The 24,369-nt window shown below is 33.4% G+C and overlaps 1 protein-coding gene and 1 long non-coding RNA gene across 2 annotated transcripts in view; one reads left to right on the top strand and one right to left on the bottom strand.

The window, feature by feature from the left end:
• Positions 1–13,722, bottom strand: part of gw (trinucleotide repeat containing adaptor protein gawky) — a 106,078-nt gene extending 92,356 nt beyond the window's left edge. Inside the window, exon 1 of the mRNA XM_072526702.1 lies at positions 13,571–13,722. The gene's annotated coding sequence lies outside the window, so the exon portion shown is untranslated. The remainder of the gene's footprint in view (positions 1–13,570) is intronic.
• Positions 13,723–14,265: 543 nt separating this feature from the next.
• Positions 14,266–19,483, top strand: LOC140436104 (uncharacterized). Its single transcript, XR_011950250.1, has 2 exons — positions 14,266–14,759; positions 19,245–19,483. It is a non-coding gene; the product is annotated as an uncharacterized lncRNA (long non-coding RNA).
• The last annotated feature ends 4,886 nt before the right edge of the window (positions 19,484–24,369 follow it).

Raw genomic sequence — 24,369 nt, 5'->3', positions numbered from 1 at the left:
ATCGAATAAAAATAAGAAAAGTCAACTCTATAAAGAAATTAAAGTATCTAAGGTTATGCCCTCTGATGTTTTGAAGTTAGTCAGATAGTGACAGTTAATGAATTTGAACGACTATTCTTGATACATTTTTTGAAAAAATCATTACAAGTTCGCCAAATTTGCTATTATTAAAGTAAAGATTCAACAGTTTATACATACGCCTCTCTAGTTTGTAGTTTGTGTTAACTGCTATTAAAAAATAGTTATAGGTATAGGTTATTCCGCACAAGTTTATTGTGAATAAAAATGTATTATATAGAGTTAACCAGCGTAAATAAAATATAACAAGTATGTAAATTTATGCAAAGTAAACAACAAAAGATTTTGTTTGTCATAAGCTATTATTAAATATAAAGTAATTCGCTAAATGAATAGATAGATAAATTTAGATTACTGTCACCTTATAAATTTACTGTATAAAATACATACGAAATCCCCCCGCAGTCTATTGAGTAAGTCAGTGGACTGTTGCCGGTACTAAGCCCGGGTAAAGGACGAGGGTTATAACAATGGGCTAGCAACTCATTTTTCGTAAAAAGAAACATACGCTAAATGTTTCAATCAACAACCTCGGAATCTGGACGGAAATACGGTACGTAAAAGCTACGATGAGAATGACGACATGGAAGACTCAAGGTCTGAAAACCAAAGAAATAAAAGTATTTGAAGAACTAGAGAATAATAAAGAATAATATGTATCCTTATAGAAACAAAGAAAAAATGAAAAGGAAATGAAAGAGGGAGAATATATTTATTTTTACAATTGAGTAGTGAGTACATAAAAGTTCTAGAGCAAAAGGGGAAAATAGGAAAAGAGGACGACCCCGAAAATTCTGGAGGAACGAAGTAGACGACGCCATAAGTAAGAGAGTAAGAGAGAGTAACGATGGAGAATGAGACAACAGAGAGATGGAAACGGTTGAGCGAGAGAAGGCAGTGAATACTGTAGAATCCTTGAATATATTTATATACGTAATTGTAAAGAATGGTTCTTTTGTATGATAATAAATATTTTCAAATAAAATTTATTTTTTTCATTGTTTCTTCTTCTTGTTCTTGTTGAAAAAAGTACCTCTAAATGAATCACCCTTTATATAATATATTTTTATTATCAGATGTTTTATCAATATTTATTTGACCAGTTTTATTATTACTGTTTGTACAGATGTAAAAACGCAGTTGATTTAATGAAGTTTTAAGATATTTATTGCTATAAAAAACTCAAAGTATTTTGGCATTAAATTTTATTGAACAAAATACAAATTCTTGACATTGAAACAATATGAATACATAAATAATTACTCATCGTTTTCGAGATTTTCAGTTTCAGGTACAATATCTCTCGTTGTCGAAGACGTTGGTAGTGACCTGTACCAATGATGGTATTCACTTGGAATTACTTCATTTTCGCAGAGTTTAATGAGATCTGCATTTTTCTTAATAGAGATGGGTAAAGCATCTTTGTATAATTATTTGAGTTTGAAGCTCAGTAAAATCCCTTTTTTGGCCACCCCTATGAGTGGCCACTTTCTAAAAATTTATGTTCAATTATGTCGATTGAGGTTACTTGAACAAGGTATAAAAAGAAGAGCAAAAATAAGTAGTAAAATCCCTTTTTTGGCCACCCCTATGAGTGGCCACTTTCTAAAAATTTATGTTCAATTATGTCGATTGAGGTTACTTGAACAAGGTATAAAAAGAAGAGCAAAAATATTCCGATTTCTATTCTGACCTCCACATGTGTGGGAGAAAACCGTGACGTGTTTTACTTCGGGGTGTAATGTTTCAAACCATTTGTATAAACACGTACCAATTTCTGAGCTGTCTCGTTTTCCACTTAGTTCACTCCAAGCAAAACAGTATGATTTGTGAGGTTGTGGAGTTTTATAAATTGTTAAATTGTACATATTTACTTTCCTTGTATAATACATAGACGACACTCCAGAAGATGGTATTTGCAAAACTGACTGCAAGTCCAATGTTGCAGAAAGGAAAGATGCACCATTCTCAGATCTAGATTTGTCGATTTCATTAGCCTTCGCGGCATCATTTTTTCTCATGATATGATTCCTATAATCTTCTTCTAAATCACGGCGTTTTCTGATGCTGTATATCGATCACACGTTTGCCACTGGTCATTTCGTGGTTTAAAAAAAGAGAGGTTATACTGTGTACCAAAAATGTTTCTGTAGATGTGTATGGTAACTGCCTTGAAATCATTTTCATGGCAGAATGAAGAATAAAGTTCATACATTTTGGAAACGCTTAGTCTTGAGACTAAATATAGTCTGTTCGTTGACTTGCGACAGTAATGGATTTCCATTGTAGGAAAACTTTCAATGAGAGCCTTAACTCTTGCAATATCAACATCGGGAGTTCTATTTGCAGATGGTATTTTTCCTCGCTTTTCTTCACCTTCAAATACACCAAGAGAATTTCTGTTTGTGAATGCTGTCATTATTGGACCATTATTAATATTAAGGGTTTTCATGAAAAATGTTTGACACACTTTAAGTTTTTCGTTTCCCTTAAATAAAATGATATTTTTTGGCATTACCCCTCATTTTACTGTTTTCTGGATGCTGTAAAATGGATAGGCCGGTATCTTCAATTTGACTATCTTCATCAGAAGAAGAATATGGTACGAGAACAGTTCTATTAGGCATATAATTTACAGTCTTGTCAACGGCATAGTTGGTGACTTCTTCGAGAACGCCATTGTATTTATCTACAGTTTACTTCTTTGTTTCTGCAAAATTGGGAGTAGGTTTTACTACAGACTCGATACCTAAAATAACAAAACAATAACAAATAATATCGTAACCTGTCAAGAGTTGTCTTATTGACTTAAAATTATATTTAAATTTTTTATCATAAAGAAAATATAACAACCAAATAGTAGGTATATACGCGTTGGCTACTTACTTATTGTGGTTCTTGCCGGTTCAGCAAAAGGTTTTATTTCAGACGTCAGTTTGTTATTTTGTTCCAAATTCTTGACTGCAGATTATCACGTTGAAATGAATAGTACAATATTTACTAAATGGAGAAGTACACAATTACTTCCTAATTCAAAACACCTATCTTTGACTGTCATGGACAACGCACCCTACCATAATAAAGTGATGAATAAACAACCCTCCGCTAAATGGTTAAAATCAGACATTATAGATTGGTTGAAGAAATACAATGTTAATTTTGACAGTTAAAACCAGAATTGTAGAACTGTTACAATTGGCCAAGATAAATCGTCAAGAACAAAAGAAAAAAAATATATATACATGTATATATATATATATATATATATATATATATATATATATATATATATATATATATATATATATATATATATTGTAGATGAATTGGTATGTGAACATGGATACGAAGTGCTTAGATTGCCACCTTATCGCCCAGATTTTAATACTATCGAATTAGTATGGACAGATTGCAAGACTTACTATAATACATATGTTGGCAGAGATGGATATAGAGATAAACATGTTTTAAGTATGTGGAAGGAAGCAATTCAAAATGAAACCATAAGTTTAAAATTTTGCAACAATATTATTTGATCTAAATAATGTTTCATTTAAGAAAGAAGATAGAAAACGATGCGAAAACTACAGAGGAATAAGCGTAATATCATTAATAGGAAGATTATATGGGAAGATACTGCGAGAAAAGATAGAACAAGCGATAAAAGGCAAAATCGGGGAGGATCAGGCAGGCTTCACGGCAGGAAGATCATGCATAGACCACATATACACACTGGAACAACTGTTGGAAAAGAAAAAAGCAAAAAATAGAGATATACACTTGGCATTTGTGGACCTGAGAAAGGCGTATGACTCTGTACCAAGGTCAGAACTATGGGAGGCTATGTACAAATTAGAAATACAGACGGAACTCATAGAAGCTACAAAAGCTCTGTATAAAGAAAATAAAGTGTCCATTAAAATGGGAACAAGAATCATAGGAGACTTCACCACAACAAAAGGGCTCCTGCAGGGTTGTTCCACATCTCCAACCCTATTCAAAATATACTTAGAGAAAGCCTTGACTACATGGAAAAGAAAATGCGAAGGCATGGGAGTACCGGTACGGAACGAATACCTATATACCTTAAGTTTTGCAGACGATCAAGTAGTGATTGCACAAGACCAAGACGACCTCAGCTACATGATGAAGAAACTACAAGAAGAATATACCAAGGCTGGCCTAGATATTAACCTCGCGAAAACAGAGTACCTATCTACAAGTGAAGAAGACATAGAAGATCTACAGATTGATGACAATGTAACAATCAAAGGAAAGGATAAATTCAAATATGTGGGGTTTATAATCACGAAAAAGGCAACAACAGAGGAAGAAATTACACAAAGATTAGGACAAACAAGAACAGCAATCCGACAACTTAACTCAGTATGGTGGGATAGACACCTAAATATGAAGACAAAAACGCAGATTTATAAAATATTAGTGCGAAGTATTATGACATATGGGGCTGAAAATTGGATCATAAACAAGAAAAACAGCATTAAGATAGTAGCAACAGAGATGGAATGCCTGCGAAGATGCTGCAGAGTAACAAGAATGGATAGGAGAAGTAATGACGAAATAAAGCAAACAACATCAATAGAAACAGACATACTAACATATATAGAACAAAAAAGACTTAAGTGGTATGGACATGTAAGAAGAACTAGCGACAGCAGATAGATAAAGAGAATAACCGAATGGAGCCCCATAGGAAGGAGGAAAAGAGGACGACCCCGAAAATCCTGGAGGAACGAAGTAGACGACGCCATGAGTAAGAGAGGACTAAACGAAGGAGAATGGAACAACAGAGAGAGTTGGAAACGGTTGAGCGAGGGAAGGCAGTGAATACTGTAGAATCCCTAAATATATATATATATATATATATATATATATATATATATATATATAATGTTTCATTCTTTAAATTATTTTACTGTTACCTATTAGGTACATCAACACAATGTAAATGTTATTGTATATTTAATTATATTTTTTTATATACACTAATGATATTAAAAGAATTTATTAAGTTACTTCAATCGTAGCTGTAATTCTGTAATGTAACAAATTTTATAATATAATCCGTGATCGGAACAGTAGCCACTTTCTGTCACTTACTGTTGCGTGGAGTAAATTTTCGACTTATTTCGTATGCTTTAAATGATGACGCACGAATATAGAACCATGGACTTAACTGTATACAGGGGCAGCGCACAACTAAGGGCATCACAAGGGCCACTTGCTTTTTCGTAACATCTGATCTTAAATAAACTATTCTTATGTTAAATCCGTAAAATAGTTTCGAAACACAATTCAAATTTATATTTTACGGATTTATTATCAGATGTCGCTATTACGTCCGTTTCGAAGCCATTTTAGTGTTGCTTCTTAAAGACAGGAAAGATTTAATTTTCACGTTGAGAACTCCTATGAATACCTGTTCTGATGAGCCTTATTAAGGCGAAATACGTGTAAACAGATACATAGACGCTTTGTACGTGAAATCAAATCTTGACTGTCTTTTTCATTTTATTCTTATGTTATAATTATTACAAAAACATGAAGATTTTCAGGAATATGATGATTTTTATGAATTTTAAGAAATCAATGGTGTCATCAATAAATTTCATTTAGGTACAGCCAGAGCTCGTTTATAACAAAACATTCAATACCCTGTATGTGAAAAACGATATAACTTATCATATTAAAAGGAACTTTTAATGTTTAAATTAAATGAAGAATAGCCCACAACAGTATTTCACATATTACTTTCGAAACACTCTGTATATTTTGTAGGATAAATCTGTTTGCTTTTAGAACATATTAAAGGTATTGATGTGTAACGTTTAAGAATAAAGAAACCACTAAATTAGTTATGGTTGATTCATTCTTATTTATCTTGCTATAATTATATTTCGAAAATTTTTTTGATTATTTGTATTTTTTTATTATTTCTCACATATCTGTCAAATTTTGTCAAATTATTTATGCCCCAATAGTATTCAATTTAGCTATAAAGCTGCAAATAATATGCAGGAAATAAAAACATTATTATAACATCAATTAAGTTATGAAGAGGGGCCTAGATCTGACCCCGTTGATGTTATTTCCGTTACATATTACTATATATAAAGAGATTTTAGGCCACTCAAATTTTGACAAACAGTGCATGTTATAGGATAAGACACTAAGCATAAGCATAACGCAGCTTTACATAATGTTTATATATGTCACAGTAACCAAAATCAATTTTTGGAAAATTTTAAAATTTTAGCATTAAATAAAGTCTAATGCAATGAGATGTACTCTACCGTACTTTTCAAAATCAATTTAGAAAAAGTAATTAGGAAGACCCAATAGAGAATAAACAATTTTCACAAAGATCTGCAAAAAATATAGCACAAGCAGGCGATGTGGCTACAGAAGAGATGTTTAATTATTCCAACGATGATAGGCACGAATGGGTCTAGAAGTTTACAAACAAGTTCAAAACAAAATTCCCGAAGGCATCAAAAGAGAAAGCAGCGAGAAGGAATTCCCAAATAACACTGAAATGTCCAGTTTTTTTGAAAGAGGTACTCACTTTTCAAATACCTTGGGTAGCAGGAAACTTGGAAGCAAATGTTTCTACTCCCTGCAGAACATCATATAAACCAAATTAGTATCAACCAATTCAAAAACAAAAATATAAAAAACCGGACAAAAAACGAGAAGACCAACTTGAAAGATTGGACAAATAGAAAAAATGGAGTAAAATTTCAAAAACAACGAAATTAGAGGGGCTTACGAATATCTAAAAAAGATAAAAAGTGGGTCTTCTTCTTCTTGATGTGATTTCGAGATTTGATGGTACCTCTCGGTTCTTATTTCTTCTTCTGAGGACCTCCTCATTTGTGACTCGGTCAGTCCACGGGATCTTAAGTATTCTCCGATATAGCAACATCTCAAATGCTTCCAGTTTTCTGCACATATCTTCGTTCAAAGTCCACGATTCAACACCATAAAAAAGGACAGAGCAAGACGTAGCACCGCAGCATTCTTACTTTTGTATCAAGAGAGAGGTTGTGAATCTTAAAGAAGGCCCCCATCCGATTGAAGGTGGATCTAGCTTTTCTGATGCGTGCTCTAATCTCCTGGTTGTTGGTCCATTCTTCATTTATTATGGTGCCGAGGTAGTTGTAGTGCATAACTCTTTCTACAGGGGATTGGTTGACGTAGAGTTGACCTTCTGTTATCCTTTTCTTGCTAATTATCAGAAGCTTTGTCTTCTTAACGTTTATATTAAGTCCATATTGTAGACTGTAATACGTGATTTTGTTCATAAGAACTTGTAGGTTTTCAAAGTTGTCCCCAAATACTATGGTGTCATCTGCATATCTGATGTTGTTTAGCCGGTAACCATTTAGTAGAATACCTTTTTCAGTTTCGTGCAAAGCTTCGATAAATATTGTTTCAGAGTACAGATTGAAGATTAGAGAAAATACCCGAAGACTGGAAGAAAAGTATAGTATGCCCGATCTATAAAAAAGGAGACAAACTCCAGTACAAAAACTACCGTAGAATTTCTCTACTATGTACAACATATAAAGTCCTCGCGTATATTATAAACCTCCAACCACTAACAGAAAATATTATTGGAGAATATCAGATTTGCTTCCGACGGAGAAGATCGACACTGGATCACATATTTACGGTCAAACAGATCTTGAGTAAATCATGGGAACATGGCATTGATGTTCACAATGTATGCGGTTAGGCAAATGCAAACTGGACGAGGAAACCTACTGACCAACCGAGCGATTCAACTGGCCGCTTATGCCGATGATATTAATATTATGAGTAAAACATCAACAGGAGAACAGGAAACATACGAAGAGTTAAAAGCGCAAAAAAAAGGCTAGGTCTGGAAATTAACACAATATACATGAAGATGACATTGAAACGGTTGGAAAGTTTACATATCTGGGAGTAAAAATATATACCGACGGATCAGAAAATGGAGAGATATAGAAGAGAAGGACGCAGGCAAACACAGCTTATTTTGTACTCTCCCATATATTTCGGTCTAAAAATGTCCACCGAAATACAAAGATCAGAATCTATAAAACCTTAATTCGACCAATAGCATGCTATGGCAGAGAAGCATGGGTCCTGAAAGAAACATCCAAAAGCAAACTCACACATTCGAAAGGAAAGTACTGAGAAGAATATTAGGACCTGCGAGGGAAAATGGAATCTTCAGAAGTCGATACAACAACGAGCTTTATCAACTTTATAAGGAAGCCCAATGTTAGACTTAGAATACACATTAGAATACAAAGATTGAAATGGACCGGACTGATAAGAATGGGAGAGGATAGGCTACCAAAAAGAGCACTGAATGCTAGAATGCAGAGAAAGAGACCGGTTGGAAAGCCAAGAAAGCGCTGGGAAGACACAGTAAACAGCGACGCACAAGCCCTTTTAGGAGTCCGTGTATGGAGAAGATCAGCCACAGACAAGCAAGGGTGGAGGCAAAAAATAAAGGAGGCCAAGGCTCAATTTGGGCTGTAGTGCCGTAAAAGAAGAACTTGAAAGATGGAAAAAGAAAATACTAAGAAGGGTATGTAAACCTATATAGACCAAGGCAGAGAATGGAGAATAATAATGAACCATGAAATAAATAGAAGGTATACAAAACAACATGCCATGCCGAAAATACGAAGTAAACAACTAAATCGGATAAGACATATACAAAGTACGGATAATAGGAGATATTAAAATACCAAAAGGGCATCCAAGAAGAAAATGATTCGATAATATAATTTAAGATCTAAAAGAGGTTAATAATAAAGAATGAGAATGACAAAGCAAGGGGGAAATGGGCAACGAAATACAAAAGGAAATACAAAACATACCTCTAACATCAAGAAGAAATAATAAGTAGGTAAAAAGAGGCTTATATAGAGGCATAAATATATATATATATATATATATATATATATATATATATATATATATATATATATATATATATAAAAGAAATACTGGATATTATTGACTGTCGATATAAACAAACAACACAGTTTATTAGGGCTGCAGTCAGTAGATTTGGCCGGGATGTTATAGAAACACTCTTTTGACTTTTGGTCGAGCTTTCGGAATTCTTTTATTCCTTCTTCAAGACACTGTAATTAGAAGACAGTGTAAATATTTACAACATATCTCAAATTGTCATTACAACTTACTAGTCGTTGAGATTATTTGTGTAAAGCTACGACACTCAACATTAAAAACACACATATAAAATATAACATGTAAAATAATGGACAAAATACATTTTAAAATTTAGTTGTAAAGTTAGAATTTTGTTAGTGACATCTTTTAATGGTGTGTTTTGACTGATACATATAGAACAGAAAAAAAAAACAAAAACAGTGTGATTAAAAAGTAATTAGGAGTTCTTGCTATTATATTAATGGAAGTAGTATATTAAACCTGTCTTGATAGTATGCAACATGTTTTGTATGCAGGTGTATATACACACCATAATACATGTTTCTATCTTGCGGGATATCAAAATTAATCAATTTACTCGACACAAAATAACTTCTCATATTGGGTGATTATTACTGCGTTGTCATGCCCTAATAAATATTCTTAACCTACGCTCTCACTTTGACATTAGCAACTGACAAAACTACACTTCTATTAAAAAAAAAAAGAAGTAAATTCACTTTTCCAAGCCCGGAACTATTTTGTTGAGTGAACAAAAGCAACATAAAAGGGAACGTTCGTACTCGCTCGCTGGCTCTTTTTAGCTGAGTTTGATCTCAGTTTACCTGACTACTTGTCAATAGTTCTCTTCATCTTGGAAAGACCACTTCCATCTAGAAAAGATGTTACGGTCAACCCCTCAAGTATTGCCGTTCTTGGCACTACAAAAACAGTAGATTAAATATGTATCTTTCGAGGTGAAGAAAAGCCGCTGGCTGAACCAGAAGAATGGCCTAGCGCAAGGTGGGGTATTATCACCGATGCTACTTAACGTGTAACGTGTATAGTACAAACGGAATACAGTCAGAATGTGAAGACGTTATTTAAGCTTTTAATCCCTGTAATTTACTAAGAAACAATGTTTAGTCTGGTAATCACTTTACCCGAATTGGAAAGTTTGTTAGCCTGTGGTAGATTGAATTGCGTGGGCGTGTTGTTGTTGTTGTAGTGAAAATTCTTTAATTAAAGACATTACGTAGGTAGTTACTTTTAAAATGTGGCTTCCTTGGGAGAACAATAATTTCGAGCATGAGGTTGAAGCACCAATAGAAGAAGATTCTTATCAATTAAAAGATTCACAGGGCGACTATGTGGAACGCAAACGAATTATTAAATATCTCTCTAACGATGCCAAAGGTATAGTGAAAAATGTGTATGAGCTCCGAACTTACTAAATTCGAAGCCATTAAAGAAATTGTTTTTTTTTTTAACGAAAGTGCCAAAATCATGCCAAATCAAGACAAAAAGAAAAGATATCGTTTTTCTGTTTCTTATTCTATATAGATAAAAGTCAGGCACTCATGGAAAGCAGTAGAATAATTTTCTATAATCTTCTTATTTCTTGCGATACGAGTATATTCGATAATATAGTGGCTTATTTCTTGCGATACGAGTATATTCGATAATATAATGGAGTATAGAAAAATGAAACGAAACATTGTATATTTGGCTGAAACATGGTACGATACGCATAACAACTTAAAACAAGGCTGGATAAACAACAATAAAAAATGTTCAGTTGCATTACCATCGAATTAAGGTAAAATAATTATTATTTTACACTGCGGTGATATGGACAGTGATCTTTTTGAGTCTTGTTTTGAAAAAACGCTTCTGCCAAAATTGCCAAAAAAACAGCGTAATCGTCATGGACAACGCTTCAAACCGTTCCAGATTAATTTAAAAAATACTGCTATCTTTGAACAAATCCCAAATCCATAAATTTATATTTGAGGAAGATTTGTATTTTGAAGAAACATATACGAAAAGTAATTATTACGGGTTACTCAAAGTAAGCAATTTCAAACGAAATATGTTGTTAATGACTGTCCTCTCAATAATGGACATACCGTGCAGACTACCTCCTCATTGTTGTATATTAAATCCAATAGAATTAATATGGACGCAATTAAAAGGAAATATAAGAAGAAAAATGTGGCTCCTAAATTTTCATCGGCTGTTCTCGAATTAATTGCAGAGGAAGTAAAAAATGTAACAAAAAAATGTCATTAAACACGTAATGGGGGTGGAAAACGAAAACGCTAAATATTTGCTAACATTAACTAATTTAATTATAACTGTAGACCATACCAGTGATTCAAATGATATCAAGTGCGACAGTGATTCTGAATAGAGTTGTAAGTAATTATTAGAAATAGATCTTTATTTACTGTAGTATGTATACTTGGTTAATATATTTTTATATTTGATACTTATATGACTTTCCAGATTTTTCAATTTTAATATAACAGAGAAAATGTGCATATAAATGTTTTCCTTTTTAAAATCATAATTTTTTTATTTTAAATGGAGTAACATTGATAGAACATTGTAAAAAAATAATTTACGTAATTTAAAATTTTAAAGCGTAATACGGTCCTGTTGATATGGGAGAATACTTTTGTTCTTCACACAATGTTGCCAAACTGAATTTTGTTATTTTCGGTTTAAATTATCTACCCGAATTCCGAGTCTACTGTACACTAACGACCAATCAATCAGTAAAACTACCGAGCACTTCCTGTATGCTGACGACCTTGCTTTGGTCGTACAAGACAGAACCTTAGAAGGGGCCGAAACCAGGTTTGCGGATGCACTTCTGGACCTTACAATTTAATACGACAGGAACTCGCTGCAGCCTAACTCCACCAAAACACAAGTTCCTTTCACCTAAGATCGAGAGAGGCGAAAAGAAAGCTGAAGATCAGATGGAACAGACACTAAATGGAACACGCAAAGTATCCAATATACCTCGCAGTAAAGCTAGATAGAACGCTAACTAATAACGCACACTACTAAAAGACCACTCTAAAGGTAGCATCCCGTAACTACCGTGGAACCGCCAGCCTGGTATCCTCCGTATTCAAACACACTGACTGGATTGAACTGCGACTGAAGGACATAACCAAATGAGATCAGGCAGAGCAACAGAGCAAGACAGGGCCAGCTCGATGAAAATGAGACCTTGTACACGTATGGCCAACGGCAGGACATGGACACCTGCTCCAGTGCAACCAATGCAGATGGACGATCTGTGGAAGGTCAAAACCAATACAATAAACTGTGTTCAATTCTGTGCCTAATACCTGAAATGATCACGCTGTGACATAAAAAAGTAAAGCTGGCAAAGCAAGGCTATAGAAATATAATCGTATGCTCATGACCTTTCTGCGGCATCACGGAAGATGCTCTTTTTTAAAAGACATTGAAAAAAGACATTAAAATAAATGAAGAGTTTTACAGGATCAAATCAATATTAAGAAAATCATAAAAACATTAACACGGGTATTCATGGACCTTAGCAGACGTTTTGATGTCAGAATTTTATCGAAAACGATTTCCGGATTGTAAATCGAAACGTCAATTGTCGTTTAATCCCACATAAAATGATATCTAAGTTATTAAAAATGCCACAAGAAAACAGTTTCAAAACTTTTTTAAACTGGTGTTTCTATATCTTTGGTCATATCGAGTAATAGCATTTTATTACAGTACACTTTCTTTAGGTACTTCTTCTGATGTTGGCAACACCAACTGGAATTCTTCTTTATCTTATACTAATCATATACTTGTGCTGACCTCCCTGATATCGAATCATTGGCGTAAATTTCGCACCCAAGAGATGCACTAGATACCCTGATCTACTAATTTTTAGATATTTAAAAACACTAATTTTAGATAATTATTTTTTACACCCACAAAAAACACCCATGTAAGCCACTGGAAATTATTGTTCTCTGCATATTTTACTGTTATCTTCATTTTTTATCTTATTGCCCTAATACACACATATATTGTACAGGTACTTATTTTGTGTTAACATTGTTACTTCCTTAATTTCTCTATTCATATTAATTTAATAGGAAGTTGTATTTTACCCATTGATAAAAAAGTGTTATTTGCTATTCTAATGCGCACTTATAACTCTCAGTATGTTAGGAAATTGTTTGAAACATTTTAAATATAAAACTCCCCTATGTATATTAAAGTTTTGAATATTTATTCTGTATTAGTCTGGGATATTTATAACGTATTGACATTTATTTGTATTATAAAGTGGTATGAAAACATGCTGTATATTTTGGCGAAGGAATTAAAAAAAGTCACAGTCTAACATTCTATTAGCGTTCAAAAGACACTTAGCTTGTGAGTTTCAAAATAACTTATTAAAAACAAACACTTTTTTAAGCAATATCGATGTATTCAAATTAGTATTAGAATTTGCTAAACTTACCTATATCCTCAAAATGTGATGCGATTAAAACTGAATAATATCACTAAAAAATCACATTGGCTTTACGTCAATAAATTAACATGGAGAGAATGAGAATAAGAACATACCATCACAAATCACAACTTGGGTCTTGGTCTTGGGTGTAGGATAAATCGGATAAATGGTTAGATATAAAAGTGGGCGGAGTTTCACAGAGAAAGACACTCCATTGTTTCCAACATGAGAAAGAGATGGAAAGTAACTGGATATATAGAGGTGTGTGAATATAAAATTTAATGCATTTACATATTATTTTGATTTCCTACTATGTATATACACAATTTTATTTCAAAAGTCTATTACTGGAGTAAGAAACATTTCAGTTAACTAAAATTTGACGTATCTACATTTTGGTTATATGTTTGTAAATTTGTGGATTCACTCATAGTTCTTTGATAATTTAACCACATCTTGATTTGACCATAGTATAAAAAAGAATGACCGTATTTGGTGGTTTTATGTGCGAATACCTAATTATTATTCTTTCTCACTTGAAGATTATATTTCCTACACGGAAAAGAATTTCCTTGTGGTTTTGATTCTGCGAATTAATTTTCATCTCTATTGGTTTGTTAGAAAAAAAAATGTCTATTTAATTGATGATTTCTCTAGTAAATCTTTTTCAGTATTATTTAAATAATATAAAATATTTAAATAATATAAACAATTTGTACAAGATAATATAAAACAACACATTATAATAGTTTGCAAAATTTAAAAAAATATATTATATCTAGCTATCTCACTCCTAGGAAATATAGAATATACCTCCTCCGGATCCGAACTAAGTAACGAACAAAGCGGTATATCAAATGACGTTTTAAATTTACCAGTGTTATCTATAACTTAACCTTATAAATTTTATTTTTAAGTTTATAAAAACATGTAATTTTTATTGAATTTAAAAGGCCAGGATGTAATAATTCAATATTTTTATGGTAGTGCACAGTTTTACCTCGCCTAACAATTTCCCTTCTCATTACCCCAAAAATGTTTATTTGCTGGGATGTTATTTAGATTCAGGCACAATCAGTCCAACCAAATAGTATTATTATGCATTTTGGTACTAGCAGGAGGTCTAATCTTTGGGTTAAAGGTGCTTTACCTAAGACACCAAAAGAATGTGAGGTTTCATGATTATGGCAAGCAAGTAAGTAATTTCTAATGATTATTTTCTTTTAATAATAATTTTATTCATTGGTTTAAAAAATTATGGACATAGAATAGGATTGAAAGCTAAAAACCCCTAATTCTACTGAGTGACTTGTCCAATCAGGTAAAATTCTAACTAATCTTTTAGGGCTCTAAAAGACCACAAGATAAATTATGCAAAAAATACTATATTTATTCCCTTACTATGTCTTCATCCATACAGGTTTGAAACAATTATGCCAAGGATTTTTTTACATTCCTAATTTACTAAAGTAACACAAAACAGGTCTTTCCTATTTGTCCAATTTAGTTATTAAATCCTAAGTTTTATGGATCTTTAGTGATTAAATAGACTGACATAAAAATCATATGAGTAATGGGCAATGGAACCAGCAGAATTTAAAAAAGTCAATTTTTGTATACAATTCTTTCCGGCAAAAACTGATTGTTGTGAAATTTGGACAATATATATAGGAAATATGCCATGGAACAAAAAGTTATGTAGTGCTGTGTTTTAAACAAAATAATTCTAAAAATCACTACGGGAGCCAAGACATTGTAAAAATCTGGAAGATTTTTTGTTAATTCTGATTCTGGCTGTGGTAGGGGTGGTAATATTCTGTAAAACTGTATATTCCAACCTTTGTTCAAAAGTTTCAGGCATCCATAATTTTTCTTTTCATATTAACTCTATTCTTGTGAAAAAGTATCAATTTATCAAAATTGGTACACCTCTTAAAAACTGCATTAAAAGACATTTGAAAAAAGTTTAGTTATTTCAACTGTTATTAAAATAGAAAGTGGCCAAGGAGAACTGCGAAATTATTTAATCAACTTTCAAGATAACTAACTTCATCACAGGAAATAAATGAAGTTTGTAAGGTGTTGAAATGATGATTAATATATTTTTCTAAATTTCGTCTATTAAGTAAATCTTAAATTATCCTGTATATACACTTTAATTCTTATAAATATATTCTAAAATAGCTTACAATGCATTCAATTTGACTCACAGTAACGCTGACAATAAAAACCTTATTCAGGAATATCACTTACCATAATTGTGGCTGGGCATTCGAAGACGATGTGGTTAATTGTTTGTTCAACAGCGCTGCATTTGTCACATCCCAGACTGGCATTTATACCCCACTTGTTCAGAGACTTGTTACAAACTCCATGACCAACTCATATTCTATTAAGGTTGCATCATTCACGACGAGGAAGAGAAAAGCCGTCTGGTTTAATTGTAGGGTTTTCTATGAGATTAGCATTTCTGATATCTGGATTTGATTCGCCCATCCAGTGCTCCTCAGTAGTGAAATCAGCCAATCTTGTAGCAGTTCTAGTAGGTGGATGTCTGGATTTCAGTCTTAACTCTCTTTGGTCTAGCTCAGTGATGTCTGTACTTATCGGTAGCGCTGGGTTTTTTTGGCATTTTGGAACTAGGGTGTTGAGTGCGGCTAGTCGTCTTGTTGCTGGTGGAGCGATGTTGCTTAAAACTGGAAGCCATTGGGTTGGTGTGGGCTTTATAGTTCCCGTTATGTGCCTTATTATTTGGTTTAACTGGGTATCTATGACGTTTGTGTAATGACTGTTTAGCCAGACAGGAGCGCAATATTCTGCAGTAGGATATACTAAGGACAGCGCGCTCGTTCTGATGACCTCTGCATTAGACCCCCATGATGTTCATGATGTATTTGCTAATTTCTGAATAATGTTATTGCGGGTCTTTATTTTTGCTGAAGTGTTTTCCAAATGCTGTTTAAATGTTAGGGTACGATCTAGAGTTACACCGAGGTATTTTGGGTTCGAACTGTGCTTTAAAATGGTTCCATCGCATTCTATGTTTAGTCCCTTGTGGTTGTGGTTGTTAAGATGGGAAGCTGTTACTTCAGTCTTCGATGGGTTTGGTTGTAGGCCCCATTTCTTAAAGTACTTGTTAACAGTGTTTAGATCTGCTTCTATGGTGGTTTTGCCGATTTTTATGTCTTCTTCTTGAGCACCCAGAGCCATGTCATCGGCATAAATAAATTTGCGCGAGGTGGTAGTTGGTACATCTGATATATAAATATTAAAAAGAAGAGGAGACATAGCTGACCCTTGTGGTAAGCCGTTTTGTAGGTTTCTGAACTTACTGTTTTTCCCATTTAGGTGTACTTGGAAAAGTCTGTCACTTAGCATTTGGTTTATCAAACTGTTGAACGAACGGCATGGTACCATCTGGTATATTTTAAATAAAAGGTCCTCCTTCCACACTGTGACGTAGGCGCACATCAAGTCTATGAAAGCTGCTACTGTTTTAAGTTTCTTCTGGAATCCGTTCTCAATAAATGTCGTTAAGGAGAGGACTTGATCGCCACAGCTTCTTCCCGGCATGAATCCAGCTTGTTCTTGAAGAATATTTGGCTTTACATGGTAAAATAATCTCGTTTGGATTATCCTCTCAAATATCTTATAGCAGACGCTTAAAAGAGCGATTGGTCTTACTTTTTTTGAAGGCTTTTGGAAACTTCTGCTTAGTCAATATTTGATTGTAAAATTCAAGAAGCCACTTACTGCTATTTGGACCAATGTATTTTATAAATTCAGGATAAATGTTGTCAACTCCAGCGGCTTTGCGGCATTTAATTAATTTTAGAACTTCTGCAAGTTCTTCTGGCTCGATAGGCTTCATTATTGGTAGGATTTGAAAGATTAGCTATGCGTTTGCCTATGTCTTTCGGTTTATGATCAACTTATCCGGTTTATGATCATGACTAGACTTGGCAAATAACCCCGCACCGTGGGTATACATTTTAAGAAATTTATAAATAAATCGGCACGCTGTATTTCGTTTAATATTTTTATCCATTTCTCCCACCAATCACTACGTTTATCACGACAGCATTCAACGCAGCTAATCCATGTCTTGTCAAAACTTGGATGTTATATTAGGCTGCAGTCACAGTAGGGCAAAACTCAGTTGTTTGTATAGTTTAGCGTCCAGTTTGTTTACGCGTCACCTAGCCAATGTTTAGCATTTCCTCGGCAAAATAAAATAAAATATGTCGCCCAGATGGGTTCTGTAGCCTTTTTCATTGCCGAGATATAGCTATGGCTATGCTAGCTTTAACTTAAAGTCAGCATAACCATTTTTTTAAGCGGTTGCAGCATTAAATTGTTTCTTGGCGTAAAACTTCAACAATGAATTATTAACAATTAATTCCTAGCGGTTCACTTTTTTGGCCGATATCTCGATTTTTCCGAGGATGATTTTTGCGCTAAGGAATGATGGGATATTTTTGGGGGATTGGTCAACCAGAGTGGATACCAATTAATAGCAATTAATCAGCAATAAAATATGCCTCCAACATGGGCTCTGTAGCCGTATTCATTGCCGAGATATAAGTATGGCTATGCCAGTTTTACCGTAAAGTTAGCATAGTCATTGTTTCTCGGAAACGGTTGCGGCTAGAAATTGCTTCTTAGGGTAAAGCTTCGGTAAAAATTAGCAATCAATTCATCGCGGTTCGTTGTTTGGCCGACATCTCGGTTTTTCCGGGGATGTGTCGCCAACTAGGAGATCATGGGGTAGTTTTTGGGGATTGGTTAATATACTAATCAACAGTAAATAATTAGCAATAAAATAGGCCGCCAAGATAAGCCCCGTACCCCTTTTCCTTGCCGAGATATAGCTATGGCTATGGTAGCTTTACCATAAAGGTAACATAATCATTGTTTCTAGGAAACAGTTGCAGCAATAAATTGTTTCTTGACGTAAAACTTTGGCAATAAATTAGCAATAAATTCCTTGCGGTTCGCTTTTTGGCCGATATCTGGATTTTTCCGGGGGGTGTATTTTGAGCTAGAGGATGAGGATGATGAGGTAGTTTTTGGGGATTGGTTAATATACCAATCAACAGCATTTAATTAGCAATAAAATACGAGTATGTCGCCAAGATGGGACCTGTACCCTTTTTCCTTGCCGAATTTTGTCTTTCCGTAATAAATTAGCAATAAATTATAATGTTGGTCTGAATTCGACCTTATCAAATGGATACAGACATATGATGAATACCTAGAGAGAAGTGCTAAACATAATTAAAAGAAGAAGCACAGAATACTTTGGTCATGTCATCAAAGGACCTAAATACCAACTACTGCGACTCAATATTCAGGGAATAGTTAATGCTGCTGAATTGAGCGTAAGAAAATGTTTTTTATTTACCAAACATGAACTAGTTTTCAGTTGTAAGATCTATTTTGAGAGGTTGCTGATAGGGAAAGATTTTATGATATTGTTGAAATAGTAGTAGTTAAAGTCTAAACAGACGCAAATAAAATTACATATTTTGGGAAAAATAAATTTAGGGTAGATTTATTTAGCCATCACCATGAGATCCCAAGGTAGCTAATTAATTAGGATTTTAAACGATTTTTTATTTTTATTTTACTTATAACATAGTTGCATAATATATATGTATATAATAGTATATTGTTTTAGATTCAGGCTGTAATGGAAAATACCAATTCCGTAGAAGAAACGGCAAAGCAGACATCCTTGCTAATAAATAGACTTCAAGATATAGTTCAAGTTCGACATAAAGCTAAACACAATAAACGAAGAATATTGCCAAAGTAGTCACAATGTTACCATATAAATCGTATATATTTTATTTGTAGTAAAAAATGTAATATATTTATCAAATGCTTCGTTTTAAAAAAAAATCATAATTGTTTGAATTTCCTGTATTTTAATTTAAAGACCCTAGTAATTTCATAGTTCAAAATGAAAATACCATGAAGGAAGATTGTCCCAATAAAGAAGATACTTAATTTTTCTGTTCAAATTATCCTGATATATGGTGTTAATTCCGGAAAGTATTGATGCTATGTAGAGAATAGTTCAAAAAGATAACCACGAAGCTGAATAATATCAATTTTTATCTTCACCAAGATACAATTCTTTCATAATAGAAAGTTTAGTATCGGCTTAAAAGTACATAAACCCGCTTTAGAGCTGTGGGTTTACAGAAGAATTTTGAAAATATCTTTGGTGATTATAGTTATAAATGAAAAAGTTTTGCGAAGACTTAGAACTGAGTAATAAAATAAAGACTACAATACCCTATCCATGTAATGAGATGGACAAAATTCGGAAGGTTATAGTATAGAAACAATCAGAAACGTATATATCACAGAAAGTGATGAAGTTGAAGAAAGCTGGGCAAAAAGTTTAATATCTTAGCCTCACCTAAGGAAGTACTTGGTGAAAGAAACATAAATAAAAATAAATCGCTCCGAAGGCGAAGAACTTCATGGTTTTGTAGAGAAGTGAAGAAAAAATAAAAAGCATTTGGTAGGTTCATAAACATGTAGGTTCTCGTAGTTGATCGACTATTTTCCCCGTAGCTTATTGTCGATCAGAGATTTTTTTCTTCAATTTTCTTTCTGAATAAACTAAGGCTGCATAATAGATCCCATCAATTTTAATAAAATCACGCAAATACATTACTGTGCAAACATGTGATATATAAACTGTGAGTTTTTACGCGATCACTCGTTAAATAACATACTATAAAATTGTTTTAATACATAGGTACACCGGTTGCGGAATTTGATTGGAGGTATCTAGTCATATAAGTTTCGTGAAAGCTACACCTAGCCAGACTTTTTGGAAGGGAGAGGTATGCAACTGCTCAAACCATAGAAGAAAAAAAGAACTGCGTACATAAATGACACAGTAGACTTAGGCAGTAAGTGCTGTGCAAATCATTGCTAAAAGACTACTCCTTTACTTCCCAAGTATCCGTTAGCTGTATTTATCGTGTAGGTACTTAAAAATACATCGGAAAATAAAAAGCAGGAAAAAGGTAAAACTAGAGGTAGGAAAAGCATTGTTTTGGATGACGAGACACAGAATATTAAACGTCGAAAAATTCATTCATTTTATTTTTGGAGTGAAATTCCAACACTGAAAAAAATTTCTCAAGAGCTCGAAAACGATGAGTCCTTGCCCAAGATATCTCGTAGAGTCTTAATCAGGACCATGCGCGAAGAGAAGAAAATATTTAGAAGAAATACGAAAAATTCGCAGCACTGGACGCAAAATATAGTATTTGGATGAAACCTGGATTAACGAAGGTCATACAGTTGGAAAAGTTTGGCAAGATTTAAATGTTAAAAGTAAACGCGAAGCATTTATAGCAGGCTGGTCTAAAGTATTAAAAGCTCCATCAGGAAAGAGACGGCGTTTAATCATCACCCATATAGGAAGTGATACAGGGTTCCTTGATGATGGTTTGGTTCAACTTGAGTCGAAAAAAACAGGTGATTATCATGAAGAAATGACTTCCGAAGTATTTGAGCGCTGGTTTAAGAGAATCTTACCAAAATTGGAATCTGGATCTGTGGTTGTTATGGACAATGCGCCATATCATAGCCGCAGACTAGAACAATTACCGACGACGGCATGGCGGAAAGGGAGAATTCAAGAATGACTTACAGAAAAGGGGATTGCATACGAAGAATCAATGCTCAAGATTCAGCTACTTGACATTGCACGGTTAAGCAAAAGTGAATTTCTTAAATATGCTGTGGATGAAACTGCAAAAGATTATGGTGTCAAAGTTCTGCGTCTACCACCTTATCATTGCGAACTTAATCCCATTGAACTTATCTGGGCGCAAGTGAAAGGAGAAGTAGCACCCAATAACAAAACGTTCAAATTAAACGAAGTTAAAGAATTTTTGATTCAACAATCCTCCATGTAACTCGAGAAAAATGGGCTAAATGTATAGGCCACATAATTAAAGAAGAACATCGTATGTGGAAACTTGACACTCATGTCGAAGTTTTACTAGAGAAAATTATAATTACACCAGGTGAAGATAATAACAGCGATAGCAGCCAGCACTGCATCTTCAGATTTAGACAGCGAATATTTTCTAATAGTTTAGTAGGAACATCAGCATAAAAAAAACCAAAAACAAAAAAAAAACGAGAAGAACATAGTAAGTGTGTATAGTGTTTGTGTTTAAATAGAATAGTACAATGTTTTGTTACATCAAAAATTATTTTTATTTTGTTTTTATAGAATTTTATTTTGTTTTATAGGATTTTATTTTGTTTTGTTTTATACTGTTTAAGTGTTTTGTTCATTTTATTTAATGGGACAATATGGCTCTTGGCGAACACCCATTAAAAAAAAAGGAACGCGCCACAAGACATACCTCCGGGGTGGTGTAGAAACTGTCTTAAAATTTGTTTTAAAAAAATTTCATTGTGTAACTCTTTAAGGACGGGTCACGTCAAAAGACGTTTTAGCGTAACTTCCGCGACAGCCGGGTGGCATCAGTAAGTTTTCTGCAAAATTACTTGTTTTTTATAGCTTTTTGTTTGTGGCATTCTGTATTTTTAGGAGACTGTAGGGAATAAGCCACAAAATATTTATTTATAGGTTTAATTTACTGATGTTTCGATCTCTATATAAAGAGATCGTTTTCAAATATACAAGTGATAGTAATATTTATTTTTCTATGGCTTTTTGCTTGCCGTTCTGTATATTTAGAAATAATGTTGGGAATAAGTAACAATATATTTAATTGAAATGTTTAATTTACTGACGTTTCGATCTCTATATAAAGAGATCGTTTTCAACCTATACAAATGATAGCAATATTTATTTTTCTGTGGCTTTTTGCTTGTGACATTCCGTATTTTTAGAGAGAATGTTGGAAATATGCCACAATACATCTATTTATATGTTTATTTTACTGACGTTTCGATCTCTATTCCAGAGACCGTTTTTAAAGTTAAGAAAAAAAAAAGAAAATAAATAATATAAGATTATATAAATATATAATAATAAACAAATAAAATAAATATAACTATAATTTATACCTTTGAAAACGATCTTTGGATATAGAGATTGAAAATTCAGTAAAAACCTGCAGATAAATATATTGTGGGCTATTTTGAACAATAGTATTTAAACAATATAATATAATTAACGTTGAAATAAAAGTGAGTGTACGCCACTGGATTTTCATACGTCTTTCCCCACTTCTACGCCTTCAAACGATGAATCACTCTCCCAAATAGTGAAATTAGAGTTTAGGTGCGCTACTGACAAAGTAGTAAGAAATCAGATAAACAAAGAATAAATATAATCTGATATACGAAGGCTAAAAATTGTAGACACTACAGTTAAAGAAAGTATTTTTCTTCGAGAATACGATGAGGAAGACTTGAGGTTCTTGCTTAAACCAAGAGGAACTTAACTACTAAATTTTAACGCTCTTAATCTTTTGCTCAAAAACGCTACCTAGTGATCCAACATTCAATAGAGTTGTTACTTATGTCCAGAAGAATTTATGTACCAAATTTCTATACTCAAAATAAAAAATTAAGTTGGAATTCCAAATACGTCTCTAGCCGATTGGGTTCTTTAGTCGGCTAGTGCTGGCTAGTAATCACGGCTATGACATATAATTTGCAGCCGAACTTTAAAATTAGCAAAAGGGTTTATAAACACACCATTATATAAGGTACCTCCAACGCTTTAAGTAACATTTCTACTTCCGTTGCGTTGCTACAAATATCAATACACCAACTTCATCCATCTTACCTTATCTACAAATCCTATCTTACCCTATAGCTACAAAATCAGTGAAGAAATGTTCCCTATAGAAGAAAGGACAGGCAATAGTCCTCCACGGTAAAGAAAACCTCACACTTAAAGTTTCAAGAATCGATGACTTATCTTTTAAGAACTACAAAAAACATATTAATAAGAAAAACAATGACAACTCCAAACTCAATATGTTTCTTACTTATACAAAAATGTAACTAAGTGCCAACTTTCAAGGCTCTAGAACTTTTGCTTTAAGAAAAATAAAAATCATAATATAAAAAAACACAAGATGAATACCTATTAACGCCATATTCAACAAAGTTCTTCCTTACACCAGCTAGATTATTTCCAATACCAGCTACTGCGAAAAAGAGATAATGCTTTAACTATCATAAAAAACCGATTTAACACCACTACTTTCTCATGAAAGACCATATTACAAAACATCAACTTTAAGCGTCAAAGTAATTTACCTGCGAAAATCCTACATCATCATCATCATTCTGGCTTTACAACCCTGCGTGGGTCCTAGCCTCCTCAAGAATTTCTCTCCAGTCGTTCCTATCCATCGCCTTTCTCCACGAAGCACGTATTCCCATATTCCTCTTGTCTTAATCGATGTTATCAATGAACCTTGTTCTGGGTCTTCCTCTTCTTCTCTGGCCAATGGGTCTATCAAGGAGCGTTTTTCTAGCTGGGTCATTTTGTTCCATCCGCATTACATGTCTTACGCACCTCAGACGTCCTATCTTAATATATTTTACGATATCAGGTTCCTGGTCCTGGTATATTCTATACAGTTCGAAGTTGTATCGTCTTCTCCATACTCCATTGTCATTCATTGCTCCATAGATTCGCCTTAGTACTTTTCTTTCGAAACATCCTAACATGTTTTCATTAATTTTTGTTAGAATCCAAGTCTCTGAACCATATGTTAGGAGTGGACGTATGTAAAAGATTAAATCTTTCAGCAAAAGCTGTTATCGCTTTGTTG

This window comes from Diabrotica undecimpunctata, chromosome 3, assembly GCF_040954645.1.
Source record: "Diabrotica undecimpunctata isolate CICGRU chromosome 3, icDiaUnde3, whole genome shotgun sequence".
In the NCBI taxonomy this organism is placed as follows: domain Eukaryota; kingdom Metazoa; phylum Arthropoda; class Insecta; order Coleoptera; family Chrysomelidae; genus Diabrotica; species Diabrotica undecimpunctata.
The sequence above is the reverse complement of the archived record's forward strand: the minus strand, read 5'-3'. Positions and strand labels throughout refer to the sequence as shown.